This window comes from Schistocerca gregaria, chromosome 1 (assembly GCF_023897955.1).
Source record: "Schistocerca gregaria isolate iqSchGreg1 chromosome 1, iqSchGreg1.2, whole genome shotgun sequence".
NCBI classification, from domain to species: Eukaryota; Metazoa; Arthropoda; class Insecta; order Orthoptera; family Acrididae; genus Schistocerca; species Schistocerca gregaria.
Window position 1 is genome coordinate 440,737,643 of NC_064920.1, and position 22,343 is coordinate 440,759,985.

General features: G+C 42.8%; 1 protein-coding gene across 7 annotated transcripts in view; it reads left to right on the plus strand.

Annotated features, from left to right (window-relative positions):
* Nucleotides 1–22,343, plus strand: part of LOC126351455 (leucine-rich repeat and immunoglobulin-like domain containing-NOGO receptor-interacting protein 4) — a 2,189,427-nt gene that overhangs the window by 1,809,772 nt on the left and 357,312 nt on the right. For all 7 annotated transcript variants that reach the window (XM_050002606.1, XM_050002610.1, XM_050002605.1 and 4 more), the window contains one exon: nt 18,162–18,223. The gene's annotated coding sequence lies outside the window, so the exon portion shown is untranslated. The remainder of the gene's footprint in view (nt 1–18,161; nt 18,224–22,343) is intronic.

Consider the following 22,343-nt stretch of genomic DNA (forward strand, 5'->3'; position numbering starts at 1 on the left):
TTTTTTCAGCTCTGGTGGAAGTCTATTGAAAATAAAGTGTGCTGAATAATGCAAACTTTTGTACAATGCTTAAGGAATTGCTATCAGTTCTTCCGTATAGCGTTAACTGAATGAATGTTGAAGTGTCTTGTTTATACCGTAAACAGAAAATCCTGTGATGAAATATCTGTAAAGGCATGCCAAAGTTTCAATTTCGAGATACTTAAACAGTGAACTATACGAATTTCTTGAACTGTCAGTGCCTATCCATTTGAACGCCTTTTTCTGAAATAACAATTGGTATACACTCAGAGTTACCTCTAAGTGCCATAGCACTGGAGATAATAGACCGAAAGTAGGCAACATAAAATAAGCCTTCGCATTTCAGTGTCAGACAAAAGATACATTATTCACATAGAAAAGACAGCAGTCTTTAGTTTCTGCACAAGATCTTGTAGGTGATACTTCCACGAAAATTATCGACTTCACTGGCTGGTCACCTTGGTCACTAAAATTTCGCTTTTACTAGCTCGCTGTCAGAAACTGTAGGCACTGCGTTGTGTTGCAGTTAAGCTGTGTGCCGACGTTACTAACTACCATGTTAGCTAGATCATATTATAGCACGTATTTCACAAGAACGCTTATGTCATCTTCAAAGCAAATTTTTTTAATCTTCTGTCATGTTTTTGGCAGATCGCTGGTGATTGCGAAGAGCACAAGCATACTACATTTTTAGGAGTGAGAGGACAGGATATGCACTAGTCAAACTTAAGGAAAACTGTAACACAAAGTTGTTTTATCACCTATGCTCTTCAACAAATTTGAGCGTAGTTTATTGAAGGACAAGGTGTTAAAAATCTTTGGCCGAAGAATACTCTGAGATTCGAGAACGCTGTGGTTCTTTTAGCCACAGATGCAAAAGAACCCCAGGAAATAGTAGCTAAAATTGAAACTTACTAAAAGAAAATGGGACGAAAATAAAAGGAAAGAATTGATATCAGGAGGACTAGCATAGTGGAAAATTAATGCAAAATATAGGCTAAGTAATGTAGGTGCGAGATTTCAAGTGTCCAGGAGTAGAACGGAAAGCAATCAGTGGCGATGCGCAGATGTAAAAGTGAGTTTAGTGATAGTGGAAGTCCCAGTGTCTAAGAGAGATTGGTTTTCTGTAGCAGTAACGAAATGAGAATAAGAAAATGTGTAAGGAGGTGATTTGCCTGGAGTGTCTTAGTCTACGATGCCGACATACTGACCGTGAGGAAGGAAGGAAAGAAGCGGTTGAAGGCCTTTGAATTGCCATTATGGCAGTGCCTGGAAAAACTAAAATATGTAGAGAAGAGTTGAGAGCGGGAGAAGAACGACTATTTCTGGGTCGTTTTCTTTTCCCGATAGCATATGGTGAGAGGAGTTACAAAATGTGATGTTTAGTGCTATATATCTCAAGTGACCCACAACAGTAAAAACACGACACACAACGATGCAGCGATGAAGTATGTAGCGATGAGTCCGTGCTTCACTCATAAAATTCTAGAAGCTGATCACGGTTGTTTTCTGAATGTTTTAATGTATGGAAGCCATAGTTGGTCGCTTCATTACAGAGGAATTCCTTCCGTCTGTAATCTCATTACATCTGTGACAGTACTGCCGTGAAAATGTAAGAGAACGGCGAGTAAAAGTATACAATTGTAACATACGTAATACCATTCTATTACATTCTGAAATCCGGTCATATTTCAAGGTAGCCAGAGAGATTATTATTGATTAAAAACAGAGGCATTGAAATTAATGGAAAACCTAATGATGAAGTCTTTTCCGGTTTTATTTCGATGCAGTTGAAAATTACACGCCTCGTGTTGAAAGAAAGACGTATATCCGCATGTAATTAGCTGATCTAGTGCCTATGGAAATTACGTGCGAAGTATGCCAACTGTTCGTACATGGGACGCATGACATAATAGACATGGATAGTGACATAGTTTATAGGCTTGGAAGAGCTGGAAGTAAAGCAATCATCCTACAAATGCTGCTGGTTGTATTTCTTACTGAAGGGTCACCTAACCACAGGGAAGTTATAAGACTTTAGGGATCTCACTATCTAAGTTATATCGAGAGAACAAAACTTCTATTTAATCTAATCAAGTGAACAACTAAAGAGAACGATACAAAGTAATGTTCTGAAATTTGTGACAAACTAAAAGAAAATCACTCGAGTTTTATAGGAAGACTGCAAGAAGTGAAAATGAATAAGATATCGCGCGGGATTAGCCGAGCGGTATGGAGCGCTGCAGGCATGGACTGTGCGGCTGGTCCCGGAGGAGGTTCGAGTCCTCCCTCGGGCATGGGTGTATGTATTTGTATTTATGATAATTCAGGCTAAGTAGTGTGTAAGCTTAGAGACTGATGACCTTAAGATTTCGCACACAATTTTTTTTAATGAGACATCCACATCAGGGAAGCACGCAAAAGCAAGGAAATTGAGACAAATATTTAATGTAGATAACTGAGCATTCAAGATGCATAACCAGATTAGTTAAATATGAGCTGCTCCAAAACTGGATTACGCTACTGCGCGAGCGAAACCTAGGTTCTTCAAGTACAGTGAGAGACGGCCGATCAGCACAAAACCAGAGCCGGCAAGCGAATCCTTTTCATTGAAAGTTCTCTTCTCAATTCCCGCTATTACCAAGCTTCACATCGAGAGGATATTTAATGCTTCTGCCATTATGACGAATGAATATCATCCCTTTTCTACGTGTACAGGGCTGGTTATTTGTTTCGGGGGAGGGGACTAAACAGCGATATCATCAGTCCCGTCATCAAAGGTGGGGAAGGAATTCTGCTGTATCCTTTAACAGGAACCATCCCAGCATTTGCCTGAAGCGATTTAGGGAAATCACGCAAAACCTTAATCAGGATGGCCCGACGCGGGTTTGAACCATGTCCCTCCCAAATGTGAGTCCAATGTGCTAACCACTGCGGCATCTGCGGCGGTTACGTAAATATGGGAAAGTATCAGAAACTGTCCACTCTGACGCTTAAAACCACGATTCTTGAGGGTGGTAATGGTTTCTAACAGTGCCTGTGCATTGGTCAGTGCCGTCTGCACCTCACGTGGCGGCAGAGATGTTACTTTGGATAGGACAGATCGTAAATTTGGAGGGTAGCAACGATTTTCTCACGCCAAAGAAGGGGCAACAGACGGCTCCTCTTTGATGTGTGGTCAGAAACGCAAATTTTAGATGCCCGGTGACGGCGACACCTTGTCTGCGGAAAGCAGGTTACCACAAGAAACTGTCCACAACAAGTATTTCGGGAAACAGAACCATTTCTTCATATAATGGCTGTCACCAAGTAGGGGTTCGGTCCATGCTTTTTAGATACCGTGATAGCTTTCTGCCGACCCTAAGGGACTGCCAAGGCCACTCTCTTCTGGCAAGAAATCTATGTTCCACTCCTAGGAAAATGTACCAAGTTCACACAATTAAGCATCGCGTAATTCGTAAGAGAACTGAAACCAAAACGTAATGTCGTGTTACAAGGTGCTTCCTCTTCAGGCTGCGATTGCTTATCGAATGACCTTTTGAAGCCAGAAACGAACAGGCGAGAGTGAGATTACCCCTGTAGGTAGTTATTTTGTTCATTGTATTTTATTGCTTATCAGTCGCCCTTGAGTCGCCTCCAAAATCCATTTAGGAGTATTAGGGAAAGATGTATCATCTCCATGGCCAATAAAGAATCCTTCCTCTACCACCACAAACCGGCCTTGGTGCCAAAAATACCACAATGGCACGGCCAGGAAATGATGCACCACGTATGGGCCCGCATCGTGTAGTTTTGACACTCTTGTGACGTGCTACGGTTCTGTACTGAGAGGTTTCAATGTTTACTGCCAATGAGGAATTTGAAAAAGAAAATAATTCGGTAATTTTTTTTTTCCAATGTGACTATTAGGACCTCGTGGCTACTTTTCGGAGTGCTAGCAGGGTCAGTTGCCACACACTGCCTTCACAGTACAAGAACAATAGCAGATAGCAGCTCGGGCGACTGGTTTGCGGCTGTGAGTGGCCTGCCTAGATGAGATGGCATGCTTCCCGCAGTGAGCTCTTCCCGTAATTCCTGGCAGCGGCCGACTGCCGCAGCACACAGAGGAGTGCTTCGCGCCGGACCACTACCCCTCCGCTGCTCCGCGCCGCCAAGTTGGCGCCGAGTTGGCGCGTCTGCTAATGAACGCCTGCCGAGCTGGCAGGCCGCCTGACCCGCCGAGCCTGTAGCGCGGGTTGCCTAGCAGCCCCTCCGAGGCGCTGACCCCCTGCATTATTTCCGGGGTCGAGAGGCGATCGCTGTAGCCGTCACACGCGCTCACGAACTGTTAAGGACTCCCTGCGGCCGCCTCCCGCGAGGGCTAGAGAACTGTTACTGTGGCTCCAGATTTTAATTAGGTCAGCTTCTGCACAGTGGTAAACCCATCACCACCGTAAATAAAAGTACGATGTGGAAAATGTTACTGTGAATTGAACTTGCTGTTCATTTATGTAATATGCAGTAAGAGAAAATTAGCAGCTGACAAATGCTAGATGAACATAAAACCAGCTCTAAAGGGCAGTATCTCAAACGCCATCGGTAAATATTCATGTCATTACTCACTTGTTCGTCGATATCTCAAGCGTGCCGACTTAGAAACATAAATATCTTATTACTACTTGTCGGAGAAACTGTGGCGAATATATTAAGACTAATATAAATGATTGTTTGCATTAAATAAAGTAATAAACAACATTTAAGGCCAATGGCATACATATTTACCAATGTGAAAGGGTTAAGCAGTTCGTCATAATGCTTCAACTCCTCTGGATAAGTTACTAGTCAAATTTCTTGGTAGCCCAATGTTACCAAGCAATGAATTGTGTCGAGATAATGAAGAGCAAGCCTTGATAACTATTGTAGCGTCATTGTAATGTACTCATATGGTTTTAATACGGTTTACTGCCATGTACGGCTCTTAATCCCTACTATCCGTGATCCAATGGCTGATATTAGAAATCAGAATATGTGATTTTTCCTACTAAAGGCGTCGCAAATAAATCGCTTCGTTTCGTGGCGAATGGTACTTTACACTGGTTATAATAGTTCACAAACCAGTTGTATCCATACTGATGTCTCACTGCTAATTGCTCACTTACGTCAGTAAGGTGCACAAGTTCGCTGCCTGGTCTAGGGCGACACACTTTACCTCAACCAACAAAAACGATACTGCTCCCTGTTACAATTAACTGCAGACAGTTCTTTCAATAAATCAGCTCTAGGATCACTAACTGAAAGGATGAAAGTGCTTTCAGAAATAACGGTGTAGTATTTTCAAATGGAAAATTAACTAAAAACTACTAACAAGTCTCTGCTAAGCCAGAAACAGGATGAAACTTCCTGGCATATTAAAACTGTGTGCCCGACTGAGACTCGAACTCGGTACCTTTGCCTTTCGCGGTCAAGTGCTCTACCATCTGAGCTACCGAAGCGCGATCCACGTTTCATATCAACGCACACTCCTCTGCAGAGTGAATATCTCATTCCAGAAACAGGATGTTTATGATAAGATCTCATGCTTCAAAAGTTCATTTTTTAGTGCATTCATTTACGGTGTTTATACGAGATCTTCCAATAATAAATCTTGACTAAGTTACTTTAATGACACAAATCATACTAAAAACTACAACATGTACTTTCATTACGTCACAAAAGGTTCTGTTTTAAATTAACATCTTCAGGTGATACCGAAAGCTCACCGACGGTGTTCGTAGCTAGTTCTCAGGAAGTCGGAGAAATGTTCCGATATTATGATTCACAAATGTGTAATAGCACTGCCACTTTATGAGAATTGGATACGAATGCTGTTGGCGAACTTTTTTTGTCACCTGAAATATAGAACGAAACAGATTGTGGCGAAATAAGAGCATCATAAATACAGCTTTAGTGCCATTTATTATTTAAATTATTCAGCTGTGGACCATAAAACGATCAAGAGCTTACAAACAGTCTAATACTTACTAAAATATTACATAGTTCCTCATCTATTGTCGAGCTAGTGTCTGTAAGGAATGTCTGCATAACCCGTTACACGGTATTAACTACATGTAGTACAGACGCCTTCGAGAAATCACAAAATATCCCAATGGGTGATGTTCGGTTATTCAATGCATTTAATATTTGATCAGTGAAGATATAATATTATTTTCTGTTGAAACACCTTTCTGCAAACCAAACTCACATTTTGTTGGTACTTAATTTTTCCAAGTATGTGGTGCTATTCCTGAATACATTACTTTTTCAAGAATTTCTGATAAAGCTGTCAGACGTGAGATTGGGCGGTAGTTGTTAGCATCAGACCTATCCCCTTTTTTATGCAACGGTGTAGCAATAGTGTATTTCAGTCTATCTGGAAAAATTCCCTGTTTCAGTGAGCTACTGCATATGTGGCTGAGAATCCTACTTCCCTGTTGCGAACAAGCTTTTAGTACTCTGTTGGAAATGCCATAAATTCCTTGTGAGCTTTTACTTTTGAGTTAATGTATTATTTTACTACTTTCAGTAGTAGAGCCGGGTTGAAATTCAATTTTATCAAGTTGCATAGGTATTGCCTCTTCCATATACCGCTTTTCATTTTCTAATGAATAGCTGGATACTATTTTCTCTACAACACTTAAAAATTATTATTAAAAACTTTTCTACTTCTGAATTCTTCTTAACAAACTTGTCACTAAGTCTGATAGAAATACAGTCTTCCTGTGCTGTCACTTGCCCTTTTTCCCTTTCAACAACATTCCGAACTGTTTCAATTTTACTATCAGATATGCTAATCTCAGATACAATGCACATACTTTTGGACTTTTTAATAACTTTTCTTCATACATTGCAGTAGTTTTTATAATGTTTCACTGCTTGTGGATCGTTACGGCTCTTAGCTATAAGACACATTTTCCATTTCTATTTAAAAGGTATTTTTTCCCCTTAGTAAGCCAAGGTTTTTTAGATGATTTCTTACAATTATGTTTCCTGTTTTCTTAGGGACACTGTTTTCAAATAATTCACAAAGATATCATGAAGTAGATAAAATTTTAAATTAGTATCAGGTTGTCTGTACACTTTATCCCAGTCTAGCTGTTGCAAGCTTTCTCTAAAACTTTCAATTGTTAAATCGTTAATTGAACACATTATTTTGGAGGACTATTTTGCATTAGTGTTTGGAGTTACGTCATGTACTGTAACTAGCTGTGCCTCGTGATTAGACAAACCATTATTAGAAGGAAAAAAGTTTTTGTTTGATTAAATTTATCTTCGTCTATAAAAAGATTATCGGTGTGCTGTCCGCAGCTTGTGGTCGTGTGGTACTGTTCTCGCTCCCCGCGCCCGGGTTCCCGGGTTCGATTCCCTGCGGGGTCAGGGATTTTCTCTGCCTCGTGATGACTGGGTGTTGTGTGCTGTCCTTAGGTTAGTTAGGTTTAAGTAGTTCTAAGTTCTAGGGGACTTATGACCTCAGATGTTTAGTACCATAGTGCTCAGAGCCATTTTATCAGTGTGCTGCTTTCTTGTACCAAACGTGCAGGAAAATCAGTAACTGACGTCAAATTGAAAGAACCAAGTAATACTCCAAGGTCAAGCTTTCTATCGCACTCTTTCAGAAAATCTACATTTGAAATCTCCACAGACAATACAGTTTTTCAATTTTCTCGAGACGAAAATGTTGGAACAATGATAACAACTGATGAGTAAGTGTCGGACACCTCATGATACCGAAACGTGCTATTGCTAAAAAATGTTGGAAAATATATTAGTTTCTCGCATTCTGCGACTTCGCCTCCTCGACAGTAGTGTAAAAGGGATGAGAGAAAACTGGTAGCAGCAGACGAGAAATATTACATACCGATGCACAGTGTGGGCCGACCGCCGGTGTCCCTGCCGCAGGCAGTGGGACTGCAGCAGCCGGCCCGGGTCCGCGGCTGCGCGGCTGACGGGCGCGGTACATCACTGATAGCATTGTGCGCCAACACCGTGGCCGGCGATACCGCAGCGCGGGTGCGGGCCGGGGATTACCCGGGGCACAGCGGCTGCCGGGCCGAGGCCGCGGCCGGGGCCGGCTTAGCGCCGCCTTGAATGATGGCCGCTGCGGGACTTCCCGGCGGCCGCTTCCCGCGATTTAAATGGGCGTATATTAATAAAATGCATTATGTGCGCTGAATTGTATCGCGCCGCTATCGCATAAAACTCGACGGGGAGCCCGCCATTTATGGCTCGCCGCACCGCGCGCTGGGCGAGGGTGCGCCGGCATTCAAAGGGGCTGCAGCGGCGGCTCTGCTGTCGGCCGATAATTATTGTTTTCCGTAAATATGTCGCAGGGACGTCACCCCTCGAAATGAAAGGCTCAATAAAATCTGAGTCGCATATCATCACAAAGGACAGCCACATGCGCTCGTACGGTTGTGCGCGCATTATCTCGTCACCTGCACCAGGGCAGTATGATAAGTTCCAGGCTACACAGAGGTGGCTTTCATATTCACGAACTTTGCTTTATTGTAATCCTCCGTGTTACACGACAATGTAAATCATCAGATTAAATTACGGAATAGTTTCGTTTATAAAGCTTTTTGAAATAATTCTGTTATGTCTGTTTAGTTTAAACGAATAACCTGGAATACCGCGCAGCCATTAGAATGATAGTGGGTTGAACCCTAAGCTGCTGTTAAAAGTAATAAGCGACTAGTTTCGATCAGACATCGTTTTCCAACAGAACTTGAGTTAACAGGAAGTATTGCAACACAGTAACGAAAGAAAGGAGTACAATGTCAGAGTTTTTCTGTTAACCCAGTCTGTGCTGAAAATGGTCTTTGGCCGAAATTAGTCGCTTATTAAAGATTACGTTTAACAGAAGAATACAGTGGATTACACTCTTTCATGACGTCTTTTCTACAGTTTATCAAAGCGGCAGAGCGCAGCTAACAAAATATTTCATTCAAAGATCTACGAGGAGTTATCAAAACAACTGCTGCTAGCTGATGACACTGCGCCACATGTTGGGTACATGTGAGAGAGACGGAGTTAAGTTGTTGGGAATCCATTTGTTCACACACACACATACCAAACATCTCTTTACAAACATATCAAACATGTTTAAGTCTGGGACACACAATATTTACAAGCCACAGATAGTTGTTCAGTTCTTTGCATAATCCCCACCCTGGTCAGTTTCACGGGAAACGATAAGCTGAACTGGGCGAGTAGTTTGCCTTACATAAATAAGACCTGACAATACCATCTCAATGAGGCCTAACAATAGCATCTCTTCCACAACGCAACTCTCCTATGCGATTCTTGGTCCACAGGTGTCGAAAGTGTACTCCTTCCTGCATCACTCCATCACCGATTTTAAATGTGGGTAAGCATCCTTTCGGACAACTAGCTCCTCGGTTGTGTAAGTCATCTCTTCCACTCACTTCTTGTACCCCTTTACCCGCTTCTTCTGATTTAGTTTCGGCTCCACTAGGATTAGTCGTCAATTTTTCTCTTCAGGGGATATGGAATTAAAGCACTTGAAGAATTTTGGAAGATCCTTACTCATTCCAAACCCCACCTACATTTCGCACACAGTGGAATCACATGAGAATTCAGTACACTGAGAGCCGCTTAATGGGAGGGTTGTTGGGAGTGGATGATAGCTGCCTGAGGAAGGTGTTAGGTCGCAGTCAGCTAACAGAAAAAGGACTTACCACGATACTCTTTATGATCGAATTAGCTTCAAATGCAAGACGCAATGCGAACTATGGAGACTCGGGTTCACAGACACGTTACCAGCCAATTTCCATGTAAAGATGATGAGACACCATCCGCGGTAATAATGCTACCAGCTGGTAACTGCTTGTGCATTCTCAGTACAAGTAGACTGGTTTAAAAAGAGTTTCCGATGAGTTAACGACGACTATAAAACTATTGTTTTCGGAGGAATCATCCTATTTCGCAAAAATATACGTTGAATGCTTGCAAATCTATAATCGTCTGGTTAAGTAGATTTTTTTTGAAACCCCATCACTTTCCCCCCATTGTGATGCAGAAGTGTGTAATTTGGCTCAAATATTCCTGCAACCTCCCTCTTTAATAATGCAGCTGAGTGAGATTAGTTAATACTCCAGCGTCTGCTTGCAGGCATGTGGAATCTCAATTGAACGAAATGATTGCCTACCTGCAGGCGCCTAAAAATCGCTCAAAGGTTGTATCTGGACAGGTAAAGGTACATTTTTAAAGTGCTCAGAAAATGTGTATGGGTTGCACCAAGCGTTTTTTCAAATTGCTGGAAGAGGGGGGATGCGTCTTAAGGGCCTTTTGCCATTTTATTCATGCAAGTGTCATTGTCGCACCTCCCTCCCCCCTCCCTTATCCGTGATAATGCAGAAAGAGGACGCGTAACACCACGGCTTAAAGAGTCTGTAGACCCTTTTCTGCCTCGGGTCAGGTTCCAATATCGAGGAATGGTTTTGAACGATACCAAATCGTTCCACCCATGTATACCCTGTACAAACTGCAGTCTCGCTGCACTCCTAAGGGGTCTGATCACGTTCAGTATCATGCGTCTGGTGTCAGTAGTTGGTAAAGGTTCTCAAGAAAGTGTTTCTGTTGCTCATCACACTGCAAAGGTCGTTTACGTCTGCGAAATGTGAGGGAATCAGTGTTTCAAGAAAAGGGGAGCTTTAATTGATGCCTTTATGAGACCCCATGAGGCCTTTTCGTGTCCGTTCTGTGCGGTGATGTCTCTAAAATGTTTTCTTCGGCCACCAGTAAGAAAACTGCTTAGTTTCAATTCTCGCCGTCTCGGTTATGACCTGTTAAATATAGGTTCGAGTGAGCTTCCCATCGTGTGATACGTCCTAGTTGACATTGGCCAAAATTGTGGTGAAATTTGTTGCCAACGTGACATCATTAACCCACCTTACCTCCTCACATGATTTTATTAATTCTCGCCTTTTGTCGCATGTACCAATGCCTTGTTGTTTGGAGCGTTCCCCATTCCGAGGATGACGTCGCAGAACGTCGAGTATTTTTTAGGCTTGTTTGAGCCAAATTTCCAACTTCCACTTGCAATGGAAGAAAATGTCGTGGTTTCAAAAACGTATCCTGTTAATTCTTTTGCACAGTGCATCAATTCCCCGAGTACACAAGCAACAACGAACATCTCTTCTATGTTATTCATAAACGATTACGCAGGCCAACGGTGTTTCATAGTGTTCTGAATTCGCTTACACTCTTTGGGTAATGTTCACATTTGCATTTCAGGAATTTTTAATGCCCTCTCCACCGGATGCAAGAAAAACATGCAAACCTTAATCAGATTCTTCCCATACTTTTAGCAGCTTCTGCACTGCTGCTATTCTTGTAGAGGGAAATGGGGTCGACTCATTCACAGCAACGCATTACCGCCTCCCACAGGAGAGAAACCGAAAACCACAGACACACACACACACACACACACACACACACACACACACACACACACACACACACACCATAAAATAAGGCTTCTTTGGTGACCAACGGGATGCTCTTACATGCAGGTGCCAGTTCAGTGAAGCATCGTGTGATTCAAATACATCCTTGGCATGTTGTCACGAACAAGTGGTTAAGCGAGTGAGACCAGAGAGACCCCTATCGCCAACAAGATGAACCAGCAAGTTACGACTGGTGTCAACGCAAGCGTTTAATTTCGATGACAAGATAATTTTTTTTTCGGGTTTTCGCTTTCATTTATGTACACCAGTGCAAGTGCTTAGCGGAAGATATCTCTGGTAGCATTATGCTCTCCCCGTTTTCTGTTGGACTCGCGAATGGTGCGTGGGCATAACTCCTGACTATAAACTCTCGTAGGATCTTTGATTTCTATAATTTTTTCTTAATGGCCATTTCACTAGGCTTATTTGGGAGGAAGTAGTATGATGATCCTCTTCTCCGAACGTAAACTCTCAGAATCCGAAAAATAGTCTTTTTCGTCACACTCGACTCCTCTGTTCTAGCGTGTACTACTAGAATTTGTTGAACATTTCCATAACCCTCTCGCTCCTGCTAAATGATTCTGAGATGAAACGCGCCACTCTTCGACTGATCCAGGCTATGTCTTTACTGTTAATCCTACTTGGTAATGGCTCCAAAATGATGAACAGTACTGAAGAATCCATCGAACATATGTTTTGTAAGTCACTTTTCCCGTAGATGAATTACATCTCTCCTTGGTATTTTATAGGTGGTACTGCCCGCAGCGAATTTTCTCTAGTAGCGTACCCAAACATTAATGGATCTTTTCGCCAATTTACGCGCAATAGGTTACATTTATAATATCCTAGTAAAAGGCATCAATCCTTCGCTGGTATTCATGTAGTTCACTACGGTCTTCTAGACATCATCGTCTGCAAAAAGCTTTAAGGAGCTACTGACGTTATCCACTAGATTATTTATGTACGTTGTAAATACCAATGGCCCTGCAATACCCACTTGGGGTACTCCTGAAATTAACTTCACATCTATGAATAACATAGTGATCTCTGTCTCTTAGAAAACCCTGAATCCAATTACAAATCTTGTCCGATACTCGATAAGTTAGTATTTTACTAAATAAATGACAGCGGGGAAACGGAACTGAATGCCTTCCGTGAGTCAAAGAACAGGTCAACATCCTGAGGAGCTTCCTCTACAGCGCTCTGTATTTCGTGGACGAAGATGTCTGTATGCTAAAGCCGTATTAGTTTATACGGTGGAGATACAGTACCGTGGAAAAGGACGAATATTTTTAAGATACTGTGTTTTGCAAATAATTCATTCCTTATTTATTTCCACATTACGAGCTCTGTTTCATCACTATGCATTTAGTGCAAATACTCCTTGTTTTTCCACGGTTACTTTTGACGTGTTGACCGTTCGTTAGAGGCATTTTTATGGAAGATAACTACAAAACTGCGGACTCCGCTCACAGGTGGAAATCAGAAGACATTATGAATACATAATGGACTAACGAGCGTTACTTACAGTGCGTCCCGCCGCATACAACCGTTAGGGTAATGGACCATCGGAATACGGCACCGAAACTGCCGTCCTCGTGCGGCGATGGCGGCAGCGGCGTCGTTATCGTTGGATATTGACCTAACGGAGCACATCACGGACCAATTTGCGACCATTTCGAATTCAGCGTGCACTTTGAAGTTTAAAATCGGTTGAAATCTGTACGGTGCGGTCACAACTGATTATAAAGGACGCGTCACACAGCACTCCGACACCATTTTAACTTGTAAATAATTTCAAAGGAATGCGCTTTTGGTTCAAACGCATCATGTGGAACGAGGTATCTGTAGCGAGTGGTTTATTTTTACAGAAGGATTATAAGCTTCCCACAGCGCTTTAATGTTCACAAGAGTACAGCACTAGAGTAAACGTTTCAGATATTGTGAACTGTGCGTTCTCAGCCGTCTGAAAAGTCTTTGTTTTAGGCCACTAAAAGCTCCGCATACATTAAGTCCGCTGAAAGGTTTGTGCTCGATACTGACCCGAAAGTTTATCCCGTAAACTCTTCCGTCATTCGACGAAAATGTACAGTGAAGTTTCCAGGACAGATATATCAATATGGAACTGTGTATCATCAAGACAGAGGTGAGTAATACGAGGGAGTACAAAAAAAAATGAATTATTTTTTGAAAGATACATTTTTTCAAATTGTTTACAATACAATTTTATCCCCTTAAAAATATTCCCCATCACAACTAATACATTTGTCCCACCGGAGTTTCTACTATTAGAAACACTTCTTGCAGTCATATTTGGAAATGGCTCACTGCTCCTCCCCTTTTCTTGATTCCTACAGTTGTCAATTCGATGTCCTTTCATGCCCATTTTCATGTGTATGAGTAAGAAAAAGTCGCATGGAACCAGCTCAGGAGAGTAAGTTGCGTAGAGCAGCGAAACCTTGCCATTTTTTTCCAAAAACTATCTACCAAATATGGCACTGTGAACAGGTGCGTTGTCGCGGTGGAAGAAATTTTCCATTAAAATTCTCTGAACCGAGCTCCAAGACAACCCACTAATCTCCGACAGTTGATCAACTGTCAGTCGAAGGTCTGTGAGCACAAGCTGTTGAATTTTTTCTATATTTTCGCCGATTCGGCAGTTGATGGACGTCCAAAACGAGCTTTGGCATCAATCGATAGGTCGTCATTTTTAAATAGAACAAAGTACTCGTACACTTGAGTTTCTCGCATAGCGTCATCTTGGTAATCTGTGTTCAAAATTAAAACAGTTTCAGCTGCGTTTTAACCAAGTAGAAAACAAAATTTCACAGCTGTACATTGTTCACTTAAATTTGCCATCATAAAAAGCGAAACAAGCACAAAACAGCGGTAGCAAAAACTATCACTGCAGGTGAACAGAGAAAGATAGATCAGCAACACATGGGGCACTGAACTGTGAATGAGTTCCGCTATACATGCCTAGCGGCAGAAATTGGCGCTACACAAGCTCCGCCCAAGCCAATGTTATTCCGTTTTCTTGTTCTTTTTTTTTTCACGGCATTGACGAGGTGTGTATTTGTTAGTCGAATGTATGAAATTAACGTCGTGAAATTGGTCGACGTGGATATGTGACATAATAGTGAAATGGAGTTGTGTTTGAACGTGACCCTGACGACGCCGTAAGTGAAGATGTCCAGTTTCTGGTTGTCTCAACACTCGAAACTCTGCAACACAACGTAAGAACAGTGGTCGTCTAAAGATCCTCAGCGAGAGAGACCGGAGACGTTTGTCACTCCCTGTCAATATTACTCGGTTACAAACACGTCAACAGTGGTTGCTGTCAGACAATGCAGCTCCGTCTCCACCAGTTTCAGCACGACCACTGCGAAGGGCATTGTAATGTGTATTTCTAGTCGAGTACCTCTCAAAAGTCCATTTCTCGCAGCGCAACAGTAAGGCCGATGAACTTCAATGGATTACACAGAACCAAAAATTTAATCATGATTATGGTTCAAATGGCTCTGAGCACTATGGGACTTAACATCTCAGGTCATCAGTCCCCTGGAACTTAGAACTACTTAAACCTAACTAACCTAAGGACATCACACACATCCATGCCCGAGGCAGGATTCGAACCTGCGACCGCAGAGGTCGCGCGGTTCCAGACTGAAGCGCCTAGTACCGCTCGGCCACCGATTCATGATTATGTCTGTTTCCAAATTACACTGAAGGAAAATAATCGCAACACCAAAACCTATTGTGGAGTAATGACTTTTCGTGAATAAATTAGTCTGGGTAACATACTTAAGTGATATACGTTGCCCAATCATCGGTTAATGTAAGCGCGAGATAAGCCATTGACAATGTGAAATGCTGCTAATTGACAACCGGTTTTAACCGCCAGAATGTTGAACGCAAGCTTGCTAACGTGCATACATTGTGTTGTACAGGTGCCGGATGTCAGTTTGGGGTTGGAGTTCCTTGCCTGTTCCACTTAGTATGTCAGTAGAGGAACGATTACTACTGTTTGTAGGTGACGCTGGTCTTCCGGCGATGTCCCACAAGTGCTCGATTGGAGTCCTATATGGTAATCGAGGAGGCCAAGGCAACATCTCGACATTCTGGAGAGCTTGTTGGATTACAAAAGCTGTATGTGGAAGAGCGTTAGCGTCTTGGGAAACATCCCCTAAAATGCTGTTCATGAATGGCAGCACAAGAAGTGGGATCACCAGAACGGCGTACAAATTTACAATCAGGGTGCGTGAGAGAGCGCTCCTGCTGTCATACGAAATTGCGTTCCAGACCGTAACTTCAGCTTAGGTCCAGTGTGTCTACCACGCAGACAGGTTGGTTGCATGCCCTCAACTGGCCTCCTAACCAACAAACGGCCATCGCTGACGCCGAGGTGGAACCAGCTTTCATCAGAGTACACAGCAAACCTCCACCCTTCTCTCCAGTGGGCTCTCGCTTGACACCATTAAAGTCACAAACGGTGGAGACTGGGGTCAGTGGAATGCGTGCTACGTGGTGTCTGGCTCTGAGCTATTCTTGAAGTAACCGATTTGTAACAGCTCGTTGTGTCACTGTGGTGCCAAATACTGGTCAATTGGTTCAAATGGCTCTGAGCTCTATGGGACTTAACTTCTGAGGTCATCAGTCCCCTAGAACGTAGAACTACTTAAACCTAACTAACCTAAGGACATCACACACATCCATGCCCGAGGCAGGATTCGAACCTGCAACCGTAGCGGTCACGCGGTTCCAGAATGTAGCGCCTTGAACCGCATGGCTACCACTACCGGCCAAATACTGGTCAAATTGCTGCTGCAGATACAACACGATGCGCCACAAACATATTCCGAAAACGATGGTCTTTCCTCTCGATAGTGCCACGTGGCCATCTCGTGATCACCGCTGCCGGCAATCAAGTACAATTTGTACATTCCTGCAAAATATTTCTGCAGCATCGCAGGAGGAGTATCCAACTTCTCTTAGCCCTATTATACGAGCTCCTAAATCGACGATGTATTGTCGCCTTAATGGCATTCTCGACTAACATCAGCTCACCACGTCCTGTCTCAAAGGTAACTAACCTTCATGACCGTTACAGAGTATATTTAAGGGTAACCTTATTTGCATCCTCTTCGTAGAGGTCATAGCGCCCCTCTTAGGCGCCTGGCGCGAAATTCATTTACATCATCTTTCGGAGGTAAGAAGACTTCTACCAACTTCCGTTTATGTCGCACAATTCCTTCTTGGTGATGCGATTTTCTTTCGACAGTGTATGTAAGACATTGAGTGCACTGGCGGTTTAATGAGGTGTTCAATCCCGAGAGTGTGGAGCGTTTTTGTAGTTCACGCAAAAGGCGGATCTGTTGTGTTCTGTGTAAGTTTCAGTACCATATCTTGGGACCACTCTTTTGGTTTACCATTAGCTCGAACTACGGTGATTCTATCAACATTTTCGGTAATTTTCTGATCAACTGGTTTTAGTCCCATAGAAAAACGGCGGGTGAAACGTGGCAATCTTTCTTAGTTTGATACCTCAACAGTATCTAATAATGAATATGTGGCTCTATCTGTAAATGGCGTACCTGAAGAATCTTACGGACTCTCTTCCTCACGAATATGCGGCCTTCATCAAGGCTAGAGGCGATATTACACTGTATTAGCGTGACGTCTCCTGGGGATCCACTGTTCTTGTTTAATTCGTTGCAGAGATATTTTAAAAACTGAAACGTAATGTCTATAAATGACTTAAAATCACTGAACGAGTCCGCGGCCATCATCTCTAGTCATCACGCAACATCTTTACTGGTGTACCTGTTCTTGCTCTTGAACTCCTTGTCGTTGCGATGGATATTTTATTAAGCTAGTTTTATATATTTGACAATTTGACAGACCAGTGTGGAGCTGTATTGTTGTAACTGGAGCATGTTCTCCGTATGTCGACGAGATTGATGTGTTGTTATCTGGGAGATATGAGAATCTGAAGATGACAGCTAGTTACTCTCGAAATTGGTCATGAAATAAATTATTTCACATCAAGTGACACTGAATTCTGACATTATGAATTATAACATTAGAATGCCCAACACACATTTGTAAATTGTATCCTAGAAGCTATTGCCGTTCATAGCCAAGTGGGCCGGGAGGACATCGTGACCACGAAGATTGCTCCCCCGTGGTAATGTCCTCCCAGTGCTCATTTGGATCCATTTTATTTATTATTTTCGAACCCTGCCCCTAAAAGTAATGACTTATTGAAGAGTCAGAGATATTTAATCAAATACCAGCTGAGCTGGTAGTGGTGCACAGAGAATCTCGGTTGGGAATATCTGGGTGGGGACTTCCAATTCATAATTTGCATCACAACCAAGGGAAACCTCCCTAAAGCCGTGGTCAGATCCGTGGCATAGAGGCTGTTTATAATTTAATGTAATGTTAACTATATGCTAATATGAAGCCTAGTGTATGAAAATGTGTCTCTCTTCATGTGAATACTCAGTGAATTTGATGACTTGTTGGATATTTAAAGTGTACCTAATGTGAAAGAACTTTGTATAACAAACGATAAAACCTGAATGATTGCGAGAAACATCATATACACAAATATTTGCACTTTATGTAATAGTATACTTTTTTGGTTTGTTTTAGGTTCGGTCTGTGCAAGTTGTGCTGAGCACGATGGAGGCGACCCCGATGAGGCAGTAGCGCTGGTGAGTAACTGCCCGCTACATAACTCTACCACTGTGCGATGTAGACAGTGCGTCCTCCATTTCACGGCTACCGCCTCTGCGCTCTGATAGGTTCTCCGAAACAGTTCCGCCGCAGGAGGAGTTCCGGGGCGTCAGCTTTCCGCGAGGTATAGGTTTCAGCTTAACCCATTCATCTTGTCGCGAGTTACGGCCAAACTCTCGCAACACATTAAATAAAACAATATGAAACCTTGGAGTGAAATCCAATGCTCGTAAATAAAATCCCGAGTAAAATACAGCTAACAGAATGCGATGCATAAAAGAGTGAACGCCGGGAGAATTAGGGAGCTGATATTAATGGAAGGCGGTGGGAGCAGTCTGGGAAGAAATTCTGGGGTAAGAGGCTATAAAAATGCAAAGCACTTTTTTATGTGCACTTTAGCTGCCAGAAACGTATTAATCTTGTTAAGACAATGTGTCTCCTTAGGTGCAGCGGCTCCTAAAATTAGAACGACCTCTGTTACAATGTGTAAATCAGCGTTGGTGCTAAAGGAGGACATGGATTTTTGTTTAGCATGTTCAGGTGATACGTACTTCAAAAACACGATGTGAGATGATCTCTTTGCCTGATATGAGAACTGACATTTACCGGCGTGTACTGGTATCATTTTTATGGATCTGTCTGAAACAGAGAATATGGATGAAGTACTTTCATAATTCTTGTTATAACTCTGCAGCGGAGATATGCTGCGTTACTCTTCCAAATCCACCGCTCCTATAGGTCAGTCATATGTACTCCGTTAGTGGCTTATTACGATACACAGAATAGAGGATTTAATTTACATAATAATTAATCTTCGATCACAAAATTTATTGGGTATTACTGTAACCGTAATTCTTTCTTCTCCGAAGTTCGCCCCAATAGCTGAAGGGTCAGCACGTTAGATTGCCGCGCACGGGGGCCAGGGTTCGATCCCCGGCTGTGGTGGGAGGTTTTCTCCCCTCAGGGACTGAGTGTTGTGCTGTCCTCATCATCATTTCACCAACATTGCCGACGCGCAAGTCGCCCAATGTGGCCTCGCACCCAATAAAAATTGCACTTGGCGGACGAACTTCCCGCTTGGGAACTCCCGGCCACTGACGTCATTCGCTCATTTCCTTCTCCGAAAGACAATTCAAGCCACCCTCTCATTTAGAATGGTCCCGTACGCCACAAAGCGTAACGAAGTCCTGGGAATTTGATGTATATCGTAAGGTTCTTCCCCCTCCAATTCCCATACATATGTAGGAATTGCGAAGGATTTTGGGGGAGGAGGGTCTCGCTAATATATTTATAATAATATTCTGGAAGAGATCGAAATTTCTTATCCATTTTAACCATGAAAAAGGTGCGTTTACCAAGGTAGAAAACCCACTAGAGAGAAGCTCTCTCCAAAATTTTAGTTGTAACATCTTAAACCCAACACGAACGGTAGCACATCATGTGAATACGCTGCAGCTTCAGTGCATATGGAATCTTGCCCGACGTAACTGTAGTTCCGTTGTCATGTTCGCAATAGTGTTCTTCCGTCTTGTGGCGATATTTTAGTTTGCTTTTTATACAGCTAAACACTCTTTAGTTGCTTAAAAATCTTTAACTATTAACTTCACACACAGAAATTTTTAAATGACAACATGGTCGCCTTTGACTGTCATATCAGTATGGGAATTATCAAGTGGATTATTGCTAAATCGTGTTTCAACATGTATCAAAACCATCTCAGATGGTTACACAGTGCACACGAATGATGATGTGATGTGATTTGTATAAAAAGCCAGTACCTACCCACCCCTGACTAGCTAAAGAATCGAACTCGCATTATAAAACGTCTTCAAGCGTCACATTAATTTGTAAATGAGTTGATGTGTTAAATACTTTCCCTTATGTATATAAAAATGTCTTGGTTGAGGAGGCAAATCCCTAATTATGTTGTTTTCATTAGTTTTGAATTACTCAGCCCTACACTTATGAAAAGTCAAACCCAAGATTGATCTGCCTCCTTAAACTTAGTAAATGAAGCAAATAAAAACTGATGATCGTACTCAGCAAAGCCGATAATTGAATGAAATGAACAAGTTTGTGATGTTCTGGTTTCAACAAATTCTCAAACATTGGACCGCCGTCACCTTCAAGGTGGTCGAGTCACCCCTCATCAAAATTATTAATGAAGTGCGTGTTTCAAAATGATATAATTTGGCTGTTAGGTTAGTGCTGTATGTGGATACTCCCGGCTAAATGCGTTGCGTATACGAGTAGTAAATTAAAACGTCACGTCTGATGCTGAAGTTTTACTACATGAACAGCGAAAATGTAGCAAAAAAAACAACTTCTTTTTGTCATTATTCTGTGTTGAGTGTCAGTAAGAAAAAGTTCCAAACAGGTTTGAAATAATGCATGACGTTTGTGTCGCAAAGCGTTCTCACTCTCAAATACTGGCTGAGTACAGTCGAGGTAATTTTGCCTCAAGACATTCACGCAGTTTGTAACTTTAATACATGACTTAAGCTTTACCGTAATGTATTATGTCTTAAGGAGTAGATGAGGACAACATCTTAAACTTCTTAATTCCACCATAACATGTATAAGTACTGAAGACCAAATTTTTGTTGGCCCTGCTAACCTTTACACATAGGCAACTCGAACTGGGTGGTTTTACCCGTTTAGTAACACATACTGGTGACCCAGAACATTACGGCCACCGGGGCCTACCTAGTAACCGGTATGTCCGCCTCTGGCGCGGGTAATAGCGGCCACGCATCATGACACGGAAGCAATGAGGGCTTCTTAGGTCACTGGGAGGGAGTTGATGCATCTGCACACACAAGTCACTTAATTTCCGTAAATTCCGGAGAAGAGGCAATGAGTGACGCCACGTTCAGTTACATCCTAGATGTATTCGATCGGGTTCATATCTGGCGAGTTTGGGGGCCAGCACATCAACTGGAACTCGCCACTGTTTTCCTCGGACAACTCCATCACACTCCTGGCCTTGTGACATGGTGCATTTTCTTGATGAAAAATGCCATTTCCATCGGGAAACATGATTGTCATGAGCGGTGTACGTGGTGTGCAACCAGTGTACGGTACTCCTTGGCGGACATGCTGCCTTTCACAAGGTACTCTGGACCCATGGGTGCCCATGTGAAAGTTCTCCAGAGAATAACGGAGCCGCCGCCACCTTGTCGCAGTACGAGTGTCAAGGAGCTGTTCCCCTGGAATACGACGGATTCGCGCCCTCCCATCGGCATGATGAAGCTGTCAGGCTTCATCTGACCATGCAACCCTCTACCACTGCGCCAAAGTCCGGTGCCGCTTGCCATGTGCCAATTTCAGCCCTTAGTTGCCGATGTCACGGTGTTAACTTTGGCACATGCATAGGTCGTCGACTGCGGACGCCCTTAGTTAGGAGCGCTCGGTGCACTGTGTGTTCAGACACACTTGCACTCTGCCCAGCATTTAAGTCTGATGTTAGTTCCACCAGAGTTCAACGCCATCAGTCTACTCAGCTAATAATGTGTGGCATCTGTAATGATGGGTAGCTGCGCAACCCCATTACGTCTGAACTTGGTTTCACCTTGGTTTCGCCACGTTTTGAACAAGCTCACCGCAGCATTCCTCATGCAGTTTCCGAAATATTTTTGCCGAGCTTCCGTGCCATTCCGATTCTACAAACAGAAACGACGCTCACTGATACTACATGCACTATGTTTGTGCCTTGTAAGTAGGCTGTTTAGGTTTTTATGTTGGTAACGCCATGTGGCGCTCTATATGAAACTCCCGACTGTGCTGTGTGCAGACTGTGGTTGGTTTGCATTGTTGGAGTAATATTCGCCATTGTAGTGTTGGGCAGTTGGCTGTTAACAGTGCGTAGCGTTGCGCAGTTGGAGGTGAGCCGCCAGCAGTGGTTGATGTGGGGAGAGAAATGGCGGAGTTTTGAGAGCGGATGTTCTGGACGTGTGTCCATCAGAGACAGTAAGTTTGTAAGACTGGATGTCATGAACTGCTATATATATTATGACTTTTGAACACTATTAATGTAAATACATTGTTTGTTCTCTAACAAAATCTTTCATTTGCTAACTATGCCTATCAGTAGTTAGT